At 46.3% G+C, this 12,540-nt stretch overlaps 1 long non-coding RNA gene across 1 annotated transcript; it reads right to left on the reverse strand.

Moving 5' to 3' along the window:
* Positions 1 to 1,041: 1,041 nt before the first annotated feature.
* On the reverse strand, positions 1,042 to 3,468 carry LOC134416646 (uncharacterized). The gene is made up of 2 exons (XR_010027305.1): positions 2,929 to 3,468; positions 1,042 to 1,587 (listed from the first exon to the last, which is right to left on the reverse strand). It is a non-coding gene; the product is annotated as an uncharacterized LOC134416646 (long non-coding RNA).
* Positions 3,469 to 12,540: the final 9,072 nt, after the last annotated feature.

Genomic DNA, 12,540 nt, shown 5'->3' on the forward strand with positions numbered 1-12,540 from the left:
GAATGAAGTCTGCCTGTCCCTCTTCCCTTGTGTGGCTTACAAGATTGAACCAGAAGCCTTTAAAGGTTTTTTCCCCTCTACTCCTCACAGAAATAGGAGCTGTTCCAGGAACAAGGCTCTTCATGAAATAGGGTGTAAAATGATACCTCAAAAGAATTCATTCTGTGATCAAAACACCAAGGAAAAATAATGCTGTGCTAAGGCATTACCAAAAGGACCAGATGAGAGGATCTGTACAAGGACAACCTTGATAGGTTGCCACAGGTGGACAAAAGATCACAAAGTTTGGCACAGGATGAATCAAATTAAATTAAAGCGAAGACTGCAAGCACTGTGGGTGACTTATTCTTTCTTTTCAGGATTTAAACTTTTCTGGAGGTAAATGTTGGGGAAGTTGGGACAATTATCCAAGAATCTGATTATGGATATTTGCTGACTGTCAGAGAAACTGTTTTAACCCCTGAGAGTAGAGAGGTGAGCTTATTCAAAGCCTGACTAGCACCTCGTACTTTTAAGGGAAGTAGGGTATATCTAACAAGTATAAGTCAGTTTTTAAATTGGATTATGAAAGTGCCATTTCCCCATTGTTTTTCTGCAGCTTCCACTTAATATTAATTCCACCTTAAAATTATCCCTTGTGAAAGTGATATCACTGCAATGATATGAACACAGTGTGTGAGTTATCCACTTTTTATTAATTATTTATATCTGCAGATTCGCATCAAACTTGAACGTGTGGCTTCTGTTAAAACTTCACTCTGCATCCATAAATGTTTTAGTCTAAGCTTCTAATTTAGTTTCATCTTGACAGGTATATAAAATATGCTTTCCAGTTGAATATTATTTCTTTTAAAACGTGACAAACAGAGTTTGAAGGAAAATCAGAATCCATTTTTGGCAACTTAGAACCCTGAATTTGTAAGTACCACTGCCTGTCAACAACACCGTTGAAAGTCAGCTTGGACAGCTGGTTTGTAGATCTGCAACCTTGAAAAGTTTTTTTGAGAGTGTAGTACAGAAAAATGACGAAAATTCAGAAGCTTGTTTCTTTATATCATTTTTATTAACATGCAAATGCAACCATACAGCTTTATTCTTATAACACAGTCCTAATTGTTGTAAGTGGTGCAGGAAAGCTCCACTCTTTCTTTCTGTTTAAACCACCACAGATCTGGAAGGAATTCAAAGCTTTTAACTCTGTAGTAATGTTCCCTTCAAGGCTGTTGTTCTGTTGTTGCTTTGTTGGTTTTTTTCTTTGTTGTCAGTTCTAAATCAGCTGCAGTGAGTGGTGTTGTTTACTTTCCTTTGCTTTCTAGGTGTCTGCCAAACGTCAGGCAGCTGCTAACTACACACAAATCTAAAGATTTGGGAAGTGAAAAGGACTGGTGGAATGAATTCCCGCAGAATTTGTGCTCTAATTGTAAATGCAGTTTCTGGCTGCGTGTCACTAAACGTGGGGCTGGTGCTGCAGCTGCTGCAGATGAAGCTCCATCCTCATTCTGCTCAGCCACAATACGAATTTCTGTGCTACCTCTCCTCTTCCCCCAGCTGAATTCCTTTGCATTTTAAAAATTCCCACTGCTGTCCCTGTTAGGAGGAAGAGGCAGTAATGATGAGCGTAAAGAGTCAGAAAACCAAATGACAGGAGGAATGGAAAAAACATTGTGCAGCACCCTTATCTACACTTGCAGTTGTGCACCTGCAGTTCCACATCTCATCAGGCAAGAATATTGTGTTTCTTCTGCTGTAATCTCATCTGCATTGCTATTACTGAACAGTCATTAATTCTGCATTTTCACTAATAAGAAATGTTAGAAACAAAATTTAGAATCTTTAGAAAAATGCTACAATTCTGGTTCATTATTCTGTGGTTTGGTTTTGTTTGGCTTCTTTGCATTTGGTATAAAAGCTCTAAAATATTTTCTTACAGGACAGAGCAGAGATGTGTTGGAGGTGGAGTATTGGCTACTCAAGGCTTCTTCTTTTTAGAGAGAATTTGAATGCCAATTATTTTTTAAGGCTCAGAAAAATGAGCAAAAGCGTGAGTCATTCTGTGTTTTCAACAGCAGTGCAAATAGCAGGAGATGGGAAGTTCCTGACTTGCCATTGTGCTTATTCACATTTCTGATTACAATCATGAGCATGCATGAGCATCAGTTCTGTGCTTTTGAGAGGAAGATGACAGTATTGGTAGCTTTTCTGATCCCTGCTGGAGAGGGACAGTACAGTCCAAGACCCAGGTCCTGCCCATAAAGAACAGATGAAGACAGTGCTAACAAGGCTCAGAGCACTGGCAAAGATCCACCATACCGTTAAAGGGTGGGTATTGCAGGGGGCTGGCTGGCTGCTTTGTTGGATTGGTGATGTTTCAGACTTGTTTCCTAGCACTGGATTGAAAAATGAAGCCATGTGATTCCTTACAACACTTGGTTTCCGTGAAGATGATTAAAGGCCATAAAGATGATGAAGAGCCTGGGTGTGTGACTAGGGGATCCGTGATCCCTTAGCTTAGAGAAGGCTCAGGGAGCTCTTACTGATGGGGATGAAGACCTACGGCGGGAGCAAAGCAGATGGAATGGGATTGTTCTCAGTGGTGTCCAGTGACCGGACAAGAAAAAACGGGCATGACTTGGAATAATAGACACTTCCATTAAACATGAGATTTTTTTTTTTTTTCCAGTGAGGGTGATCAGGGTTTCTCAGACAGATTGTGGAGTCTCCATCTTTGGAGCTACTGAAGACCCAACTCATGTCCTGAGCAAAACACTCTAGGACTTATAAGATGACCTAGCAGGCTTAGATGATCTCCACGTCCTACCAACCCCCAGCGAGTCTGTCAGAGCAAGCTACAGACATTATGTTCCAAAAGGTCCCTTTGTTTGAAGAAGCAACAATTCATAGGTTTGGAAGTCCAGATGATTGGTTTACCTCATCAGTGTGCATAAGCATCTAAACAGGGATTTCAACAGGATGGAGCCAGGCTCTTCAACAGGCAGAAACTTATGCACAGGAAGTTCCTCTTGAACATGAGGAGGAACTTCTTTACTGCGCTGGTGACCACACACTGGAACAGACTGCCCAGAGAAGTGGTGGAGTCTCCCTCACTAGAGATATTCAAGAACCATCTGGACGCAATCCCGTGCAACGTGCTCTGGGATGACCCCGTTTTAACAGAGAGATTGGACCGCGCGATTTCACTTCCAACCTGATCCATCCTGTGCTATGGTTCCAGAGACCCGAACAGGTCCCTGAAGATTTAGGGCACTGCCCTCCACCTCCTGGCGGCTGAGACGGCACCTAAACAACCCTCATTGCTCCGCGCCAGCTCCCGCTCGCAGACTCCCCTTGTGCAAGTGCGCGGGCAGCTCAGCCCCCAGGCGGGAACGGGGGAAGGGGACGCCATCCCTCTCCCTCCAGAATCGATGTTTCCCCTTGGATGTGCGAGCTCCGGCCCGGCCAGCACACGCAGGTGTCGCTCCCCGCCGCTGCTCCGCCCGGAGCTCGCCGCTCCCGCCCCTCGACGGCCGCGCCCGCCCCGGCCCCGGCCCCGCTCCGTGCCCCGGCCCCGCTCCGTGCCCGCACCCGCACCCGCGCCCGCCCCGGCCCCGCTCCGTGCCCCGGCCCCGCTCCGTGCCCCGGCCCCGCTCCGTGCCCGCCCCGGCCCCGCTCCGTGCCCCGGCCCCGCTCCGTGCCCCGGCCCCGCTCCGTGCCCGCCCCGGCCCCGCTCCGTGCCCGCCCGCCCCGGCCCCGCTCCGTGCCCCGGCCCCGCTCCGTGCCCCGGCCCCGCTCCGTGTCCGCCCCGGCCCCGCTCCGTGTCCGCCCCGGCCCCGCTCCGTGCCCCGGCCCCGCTCCGTGCCCCGGCCCCGCTCCGTGCCCCGGCCCCGCTCCGTGTCCGCCCCGGCCCCGCTCCGTGTCCGCCCCGGCCCCGCTCCGTGCCCCGGCCCCGCTCCTTCCCGCACCCGCGGCCGGTCCCTCCTTCCTTCGCTCGCTCCTGCCCGCGCTGCCCATTGGAGCGGCAGCGTCACGCGGCCCATCCGTGCCGCCCGCGCGGGCCGGGGCAGCGCGCCCGCTGCTGATTCATTGGCTCGGCCGGAGCGAGCCCGCGGCGGCATCCCCGGAGCTCCCGCCTGCCTGACTGCTCCCGCCCGCTCCAGCCCGCCCGCTCCATCCTGACTGCTCCAGCCTGCCCGTCTGCTCCATCCCGCCCGCTCCAGCCCGCCCGCTCCATCCCGCCCGCTCCAGCCTGCCTGCCGGCTCCATTCCGCCCGCAGCGCTGGCTCGGCTCGGCTCGCCGGAGGGCTGCGCCTTTCGGCCGGGACCAAGCGGCGCTCTGGGATCTGCCCGGGCGGACGTGCCCGCTCGGTAAGCGCGGTGCGGGACCGGCGATGGGGCGGCGGGTGAGCGGGCGGAGCGGAGACGGGCGCCTCCATGTCCCGCCGTGTGTCCCTGCCCGGGGCTGGGTGTTCCCGGCCAGGCGGGGCGGTGCGGGAGCCCCTGCAGTTCAGCCCGCGGGTAACGGGTGCCCCAGGCCGTTCCGAGCCGGGACAGGCGGCTCCCGCCAGCCTTAGGGTCTGAAGCGCTCTGCCAATTTTTTCTTTCATTTTAAATAATAATAATAATAATAATATGCAGGAGGTGGCATTGTTCATTTGGGTGATGTGGAGAACGTCAGCTGTAGAAAAGCTTGTGTCTCCTTTCTGAGTTTCTAACGGAGTGATTCCTTCTGTATTCAAAAGCAGAACAGCTGGAAAGCACACCGGCTGCTGAGCATTTGAATGGGTTTAACTGAACCGAAAACGTTTGAAAAAAATATGATTAGGGAAAAAAAACAACAAGATAAGTTTGTTTTGTGTTTATTGTGGGGTTTTTTGCCTTTTTTTCCCCTTCCAGGTAACATCTCTCTTCCTTTGTGCTTTCAGACTGAAGTGATGAACATCTCTCCTCCATACAGCTTTAGATTACTTCTCCTGCTCTGTCTTGCCTTCTTGCCTTTCTCTGTGTGCTCTTCCCTAGTCTGTTGATTCTCATACTTTCCCCCTGCCCCCTCCCTCCCTTCCTTTTCCTTTAACAATCTCTGTTTTTAGCAGTTGTCATCCCAGTGGTTTCTTCCTCTGGCCTCAGCCTCAGTTGGCAGTGACTGGTGTGTAAGTTCAGGGCCCTCTCCTGACCTGTCTGCCATTCTTTCTTTGCTGGAAACAATCACCTCAGTGCCAAGCTCACAAGCCTTCTCTCTGAGCAGTCCCTGTTCCCTGACATTTGCCTTTTCATCCTGCCTTGTTTGGCACCTGAAGCTGCACAGTGACTGCAGGTGCAGACCCACCACGGGTTTGGCCCTTCTGTGGCAGGGGCACTGGCAGAGATGGGACAGCAGCGGCAATGCTGCCTCAAACCGCCCCTGCAGGGCTGGCTGGGCTCTGTAGGAGGGAGCACTGAGGCACTTTTATTTCCAGGGCTGTTTCCCAGCCCACTGCTCTGTCTTGGAGGGTCTCCCTGTTTTGGTCTGTTCCTCTCATTAGAACTTTGCCAGAGGATGTGCACACAGGGGTGCAGAGTTACGTAACCGCTGTGGAAACAAACAGATTTTTGGTTTCCACTCAGAGATAATCAGGTAATAGTCCCCAATTCTGGCTGCTTTTCTTGTCCATTTGTGGCTTTCTGTTCAGGTTCTGAATCAGAGAGTCCAGATAATTTTAACCACAGGAGTAAATGCCTGGAAGAATGCCAGGGGAATGGCAGCTTTTCATTGACTGAGGACAGCCTGGCTCCATTCTTGTCAAAATAATGAGACATTCTGGGTGTCGCAGTCACAACCAAATATATATAAAATAAATCAAGCTATTGCAAGACATTTTTTTTAAGGAAAAACCCCCCAGAATATTAATAGCTGGACAAAGTAATTTACTGCCTACTCTTTCCCTGGTCTCCCATGTACACTTTGCCATGGAAAAGGTTTTGAGTGAAACACAGATTATACACTTGCAGCTTGTTCAAGAGTCTAAATCAAATTTAAAGTCTTTGTACCTATAATAGCAGCGCTTGCTGGCAAAATTATACCACAAATCTTATTACAAAAAAATGAAGGCTTTATTCTGTGTACACACTGCAGTGGGTTGTGGTTGTATTGGTTCAGTGATGTTTTCTTGTCATCTAGTTACTTATTTATAACACAGAGACATGGCAGGGATAAGAATGGGAAAATTCAGACATGTGCCTGTGAGTTGTGTACTGCTGTCTGATTTACCTGAGGAGAAATTTGTATTTGAAGTACCACAATAAATTGTTTGCTTCTTCAGCAGTGCTGGAGAGAAGACTTAAAGACTGGGGGAAAAATCCCCCAATTCTTGTTTGAAACAATCCCAGATCTGTTAGACTTTGGATGAACAGCTCCATTTCAGTGAGTGCCTAAAATTGTCACTGAACAATTAAGACAATATTTCTACATTATGTTGTAGGATAACTAAAAAAGTTAAGAAAATATTTGTCATGTAGGTGTGGACATTTTAAAGAAAATCTCTATAATTTTGTTTTATTCTTCTAACTTCTTGAGGAAATGTAATATGTGATTCAAATGAAAAAGCTCATATGTTATTTTGCATCTGAAAGATTATGGCTTCCAGTGTCAGAGCCCAGCTGTGATGTACCCAAGTGTGGGAGTAGCTCTGATAAATGGTCTACCATACCTGTGGTGTTTGGGCTTTTTTCATCCCTGCCAGCTGGTTTATCTTGCTCTGGCTCCAGCAGAGGCTGGGAACAGAACTATATTTGCAGGGAAAACATTGAGAAGTGAAGAGGCGCCATGGGAAATGCGTCGTGTCCTGCGCTTCAGACCAGATGAATGCTGTGTGAAGATTAGGGAATTATTTTGTAACGGAGAGAGAGCAAACTGACATTGGCTTCCACTCTGCTTGTCAGCCTCTGTGGTGACTTTTTCAGTGGTGCAAAGCCAAAACAGAGCTGTGAAACGAGGCCTGATCGCTCCCATCCATTGTCTGGGCTGTGCAGCAGCAGCAGCCCTGCGTTCATCTCTGCGTCTGACACCAAGGGAGCCCAGGTGGTTTTAGCTGGCAATCACTGCTGAGTTTCCCAGGAGCGATCACGCAAGGGCAGTCCCTTCCTTCAGTCTGCCCCTGTCACAGATGGTTGGTTTACGTGGGGCTATTTGAAGCACGCCTGGGTGCCTCTGTTCCTGGGCTCACTTGGGTTTTCTGGCTGCACACAACGCTGTGCTTCCAGTGTTTCTTCTTGGCTTGCAGACTAGGCAGTTTGAGTCAGTCTAGTTTGGTAACCCTCTGCACTGAAATAATTTCTCAGTGAGTTTTTTTTTGCTTTCAAATTGAATACCATCTTTTAGTTATTAAAAAATGGCAGTGTTTGTTCTGTTCCTCCTGCAGAGACTGTATTTTTGTTTGTTTGTTTGTTTGTTTTGAATAGGTTCTTACATGGTACCAGAAATAGGAGGTATTTTAAAAGCAACTCTTACAGGTAGGTCATATCCTGATGGAGCCATTCCAATTGAGCTGCAGTGTGCTGATCAGTAAGAGCAAATGGAGAGAGCTTTCCTTTCTCTCTGCTCAGAATAAGGTATTGGATTGACAGACTTCAGGCTAGAAAGGAATTCAGAACATTCCCATCTCAGCACAGAGCTTTCTGTGAGAATAAAGCTAATAAAAATTAACATTTATTAAAACTTGCTTTACAATTTAATCTTACCTCATTAGTAGATAGGCCAGGGCTATTTCACTTTCAGGGTTTTCAACAAATCAGCCTGAGAGGTTAAAAAATGGCAGTGAGAAACGTTAAAATAGGCATTATTATAAATAGCTAAGGGAAAGGCAGCCTTTCTCTTGGGAGATGTTGAATATATGTATATATACTATTGATGTCAGCATTTATAACATTATAGGACTGAACAAGGGTCTGTGCTTTAATGCTTACTGATAGGGCTTCTTCTGGTCTGGTTGGTCTTGAGGGAGTTTGGGTTTGAGGCTGCCATACCTGCTCATCTAAGAGGAGGTTGGCTTTTAGTGGGGAGAGGAAAATAGGCTCAGTACTGTTGGTGTAATCCTGCCCTAGATGCAGGAAATAAATGGAATTATGGCTGATCTTTAATACTTTAGAAAATGCCGTTTCTTAAGACTGGCTGCAGTATCTAAAACTCTTGGTTCTGGAGTTAAGCTTCAGTGTGTGTTGGGAACAAGTCCCAGCAGCTCCCACTAACAGTTCCATGTCCCTTTACTGTCAGTGCAGGCCTGAAGATTTTAAGAGAAAGAGGAATGCAGTTGTTCTGTGATACCATGTTAGGTATAATTCATCTGCCCTCTCAGACAAGGCTAATGAGTGGGCTTGTGTAGTATTTGCTTTATTCATTTTTAGAACCACACAGTTATCATAGCATGGTATTATTTCATATTAGTTTCTGCCTTAACTTCCAGGTGGCGCCTACTGAGTTGGACTGCTAAGTGGGCATTATTGTTTGATTATATTGTTACTGTCTGTAGGAAAATAGTTGGCAAATCTCTTTAGCCTTTATTAAATTTCACTTTGAATTCATAATGTCATCCCTTTTTAACTAGGTACAAACAGCAGCTATACAGTTAGCAAGCAAATTGTATATAATGGTGTGGAGTTTGTGTGGGGTGCATAAGAGAAGTTTGTTGTTGGAGTTTACGTTGCACAGTTATAGGATAATAAAATGCATTTTATATGATGTGTAATATGGTGGTGTGAGGCACAGATGTCTGTAACTGTAACCCCTCTTCCTTAGTTCACAGTTTAAACAGTGATTAAACCAGCTTTTTTCCTTTCCATTGTTATAAACTCCTTTTGTGGTGAATCCAACATTATTCTTGTTACTTCAGTGCAGCAGCTCAGACCTTGCTGTTTGTGAACATCAGTAACAAACATAACCACTGTTAAAATTGCACTTTCTTTTTTCTCCAAGAAAAGACTTAGGTATCAGCGTTGGCATTCATGATTGATTTTTAATTGTAAAGTCAGTTTTCAGGTATCTTTCTTCTTCTTTTTTTTTTCCCCTAAATTTAACTCATTTTTATCGCTTGCTTTCTTCTCTTTTATTGCAGGTGGAATTGGGTATTCCCCTGAAAAGATCACAAATTTGAACTCAAACCCTGCCCACCTAGGGTACTGAGAGTTAGCAAGAAACAAGGACCCTTAGGTGAGTGTTTCCTGCAGACTTTCCTGTCCTGTCTTGTTCAAAGCCACGTGGCAGGGCTCTAGAAGAATGGGGTCTGTACTGCTTTTCAGCTGATGCAGTGCAGCAGTGTACAGAAGTTTGTGGTTGGTTTTCTCCTTTGTTTTTTTCTGTGACTTCACCTCCTGGTCTTTGGGATGGAGTAGAAAGGAATGTGGGGGTGGCTGACTCCCTTTTCCCTCATGCACGATGTTGGTGCTGGTATGAGAACACAAAGATATGGGAACAGCCTGAATTGTTAATTTCTCATAGCCTACAACTTCTGGGTTAACTGTACTGCCCAGCTGATGCGCCAGGGTGTAGTGCTAAGCTTTCTCAGCCTGGGACTTCCCACAGTTTGAAATGTTCCTTCTTTTTTCCCCTGTGCGGGCCTTGGGATCTTCAGAGATTGCAAGCGGGCAATGGTTTGTTCATTTTTTCTTTTGAAAACCACTGAGTGCTTAGAATCTGTGGCACTAAGCAGAGCAGAAGTATGTGGAAAATAGATGTAGTTTGTGACTGAAAATTCACCAATCTCTGTGTGTCTACCATACTGGGAGTTTCTCTTGCTCCAGAAGCAAACAGTACATTAACAATCCACATGTTGTTTTGTTTTTGTGCATGCAGGTCAGCTTTGGAGGGAGTCGCTGCAGGTTACAAGGACAGTTTCAGACTTACACAAAACCAGATATACCTCTGTGGTCTCAGTGCTGGAAGCCATGAAGTTGTGTTGCAGATGTGGTGTGTGTTCAGTTTTGCTTTCCTTTTGAAAGGTAAGTGGCTGAGAGCCTCATGCAATGTATCAGTGATGTTCAGATTGGAGAAAATAGTCCAGCAGCGTGGAGTTTGATATCCTGCTGCTGCTGTTCAAGGGCATGGGATTTATGCAAACACAGACAGCCAGGCTAGCTTGCCCAGGTGCCACTGGCAGCTGTCAGGCCAGCTGAGACCTTACAGACTTTCATACAGATTATAAACAAGTTCTCATGAAGGCATAATTCAGCTCCAAGAGTTGCAGTTGGGTCTCCATGAGGAACATCTGGTTACATTGATCTGCAGAGAGCAACCCAATGCTTCAGAAGAAAGCCCTGAGCACTTGCCCTTTTTAGGATGCAGTCCTGCCTAAATTTCGGCTTGGCAGCACTGAACACAAGTCCTGCCTTGAGGTTTCTCAAATAATCAAAGTGAAGCTTTTTGTTCCTGACTTGCTCCTGAAAGAAGAGAGCTGGAGTGAGGAAAGCCTGGCTGCATCCACACACATCAAAATCAATGGAGGGGCTTTCATGTTTGCCTCAAAAGGCTCCTGTACCTTCCAGAAAAACCCTCAGCCAAGTCAGTTAGAGGAGGTCCCTGTGAGGCTCCGGAGCTGTGGGATGAATCATGGCTCTCTGTGTCTCACAGAAGAGTGTCTGAGAGCATCTCCTGGAGGAGTTCCTTCTTAAAGGCTCTTACCTGAATGCCTGCATGACCTGCTGCAGCCAGGCAGATGCCCCTGAGAGGCTGCAGCCCTGCCAGCTCAGCCTGCCTTGCTCTTCCCAGGAGATGCAAGGTCTAAACAGCCACCTCTTCCACTGTGCTGGTCCTTGTACCACCATGCTAGGCTGGCTTTCCAAGTAGAGTAAAAGCTTTTCACATGTTTGGGGCTGAGTTTTTGGAGCTATTCAGACAGACAAATCTTACAAGTGAGCTGAAACTTGGTTTGGAGCAGTGCTCATGCTTAGCCCCGCTGGTTGATTTAGAAGCATATTTATGTGTCCTTGAAAGCACAGATTAGCCAGAGAGGTGGTGAATCAGCTTTTGCTAGCACCTCTCCCTCTGGCAGTGGCTTGTCTACAGTGAAAGCAAGTCTCCACATGCATGCAGTCAGTGGTGAAAGGCTGGAGCTTCTGATCCTAACCTAATGCTATTAGGACACATATTCTTTGTGTCCTGGAAGTGGCTATCCTCCCCATAAATCATAAATGGACACTAGTGACCAGAGTGGGACACTCTGTGTGTGGCCCAGTCTGCTTTGAGGTGGGAAGAAACGCTTAAGGTGGAAGAAACAACATTTTTCAGATTGTTCCCATACTCTATTCTGAAGTTTTCTACAAGTGGATTTCAGCTCTTTTTGCAATACTAAAAGGAGGGAGGAGACAATGGCCATTCTTGATGCCGTGTGAGGAATATTGAAATGAAATGCTTTATTGGAAAGTTATAAAAAAGAAAAACAGCCTTTAAACAAGACTAATGTTGTCAAGAGACATGTCATCAACAAAACTTTGAGGAGAAGGGGGAAGAAGATGGTGGGAACCCTGTGTGGCTCCATGTTTTGTCCCAAAACAAAACACAGGGTCTTGTAACAAACAACTGGCAGAGCTGAGATGGGAGCAAACCAGGACAGGGATCCTAGGGTCTTCTCTGTGCCACCTCCTTCTCCCAGAGGCAGCAGTTGCTTTAGTTGATTAAAATAAGAAAGCTTCTGTCTAAAGCTTAATCAGGCATTCTCTCTTTAATTTGAAGAAATGGAAAAACCTAGGAAGAACTTTACTGTTACAACACAGGCACTTTTAGTTAGACTTACCTCTTCCTCTCTGTCCATTTTGAAAGGGTTGGAAGTACAAGATGGGAAACATCCTCAGCCATGAACTGCACTCTCAGTGATATCCATGTTTTTTTTCCTTCTCCTCTGTGCTTCAGGCTATTTGATAATGCTGGAGGCTTTCTAAATGGCTAAGGGGAGGGTGAAGATAATGTGGTGAAGCTTCTTATCCTGATCCGAGAATGGGGTTGGTCACTTCTCTCCCCAGCCCACCCCTTCACCTTTCTTGCTGTCAGGTTGCTCATTCTGAAAACTCAATTGGTTTGGGTTGAAAAATAGATCCATTTATTGTTTTAAAAGATTTATAACTTGCCAGTCAAGTTTTTTGGCATGTGTTTAAAGTTCTGAACATTGTATTTAAGTGTGAAGTTTACTGCCAGCATTTGGTCATGGTAAAACAGCTGCAGAAAGAACTATTTTACAAATTTGAAATGCTGTTCATATTGCCTGAGTGAAAGTGTTTCTTATTTTGTGCCTGATTTTTTGTTCTTTATGATGGCTCTCCGAGCACATGAAGCGTTAGTCAATCCTGCTCGGGTTTAATTGAATCCAGAATTACCCAAAGCTCAGCTTGCTCTCACAAAAAGTATTTTGAAATATGTTTCAATTTGGGTTTCCTGACTCCAGCTACTGCAGCACGTTTTGTGCAGAGATGGGCTTTCTTTTGGTGTGCATAAAACTGTCTCATATTCTGAAAAAAATTACTCTGCAAAATGCAAGACTCCAGTAGAGAATGGTGGTAATGACAGAGATATCTATCAAGATAATT

The sequence above is a fragment of the Melospiza melodia genome, chromosome 3 (genome assembly GCF_035770615.1).
Source record: "Melospiza melodia melodia isolate bMelMel2 chromosome 3, bMelMel2.pri, whole genome shotgun sequence".
NCBI classification, from domain to species: domain Eukaryota; kingdom Metazoa; phylum Chordata; class Aves; order Passeriformes; family Passerellidae; genus Melospiza; species Melospiza melodia.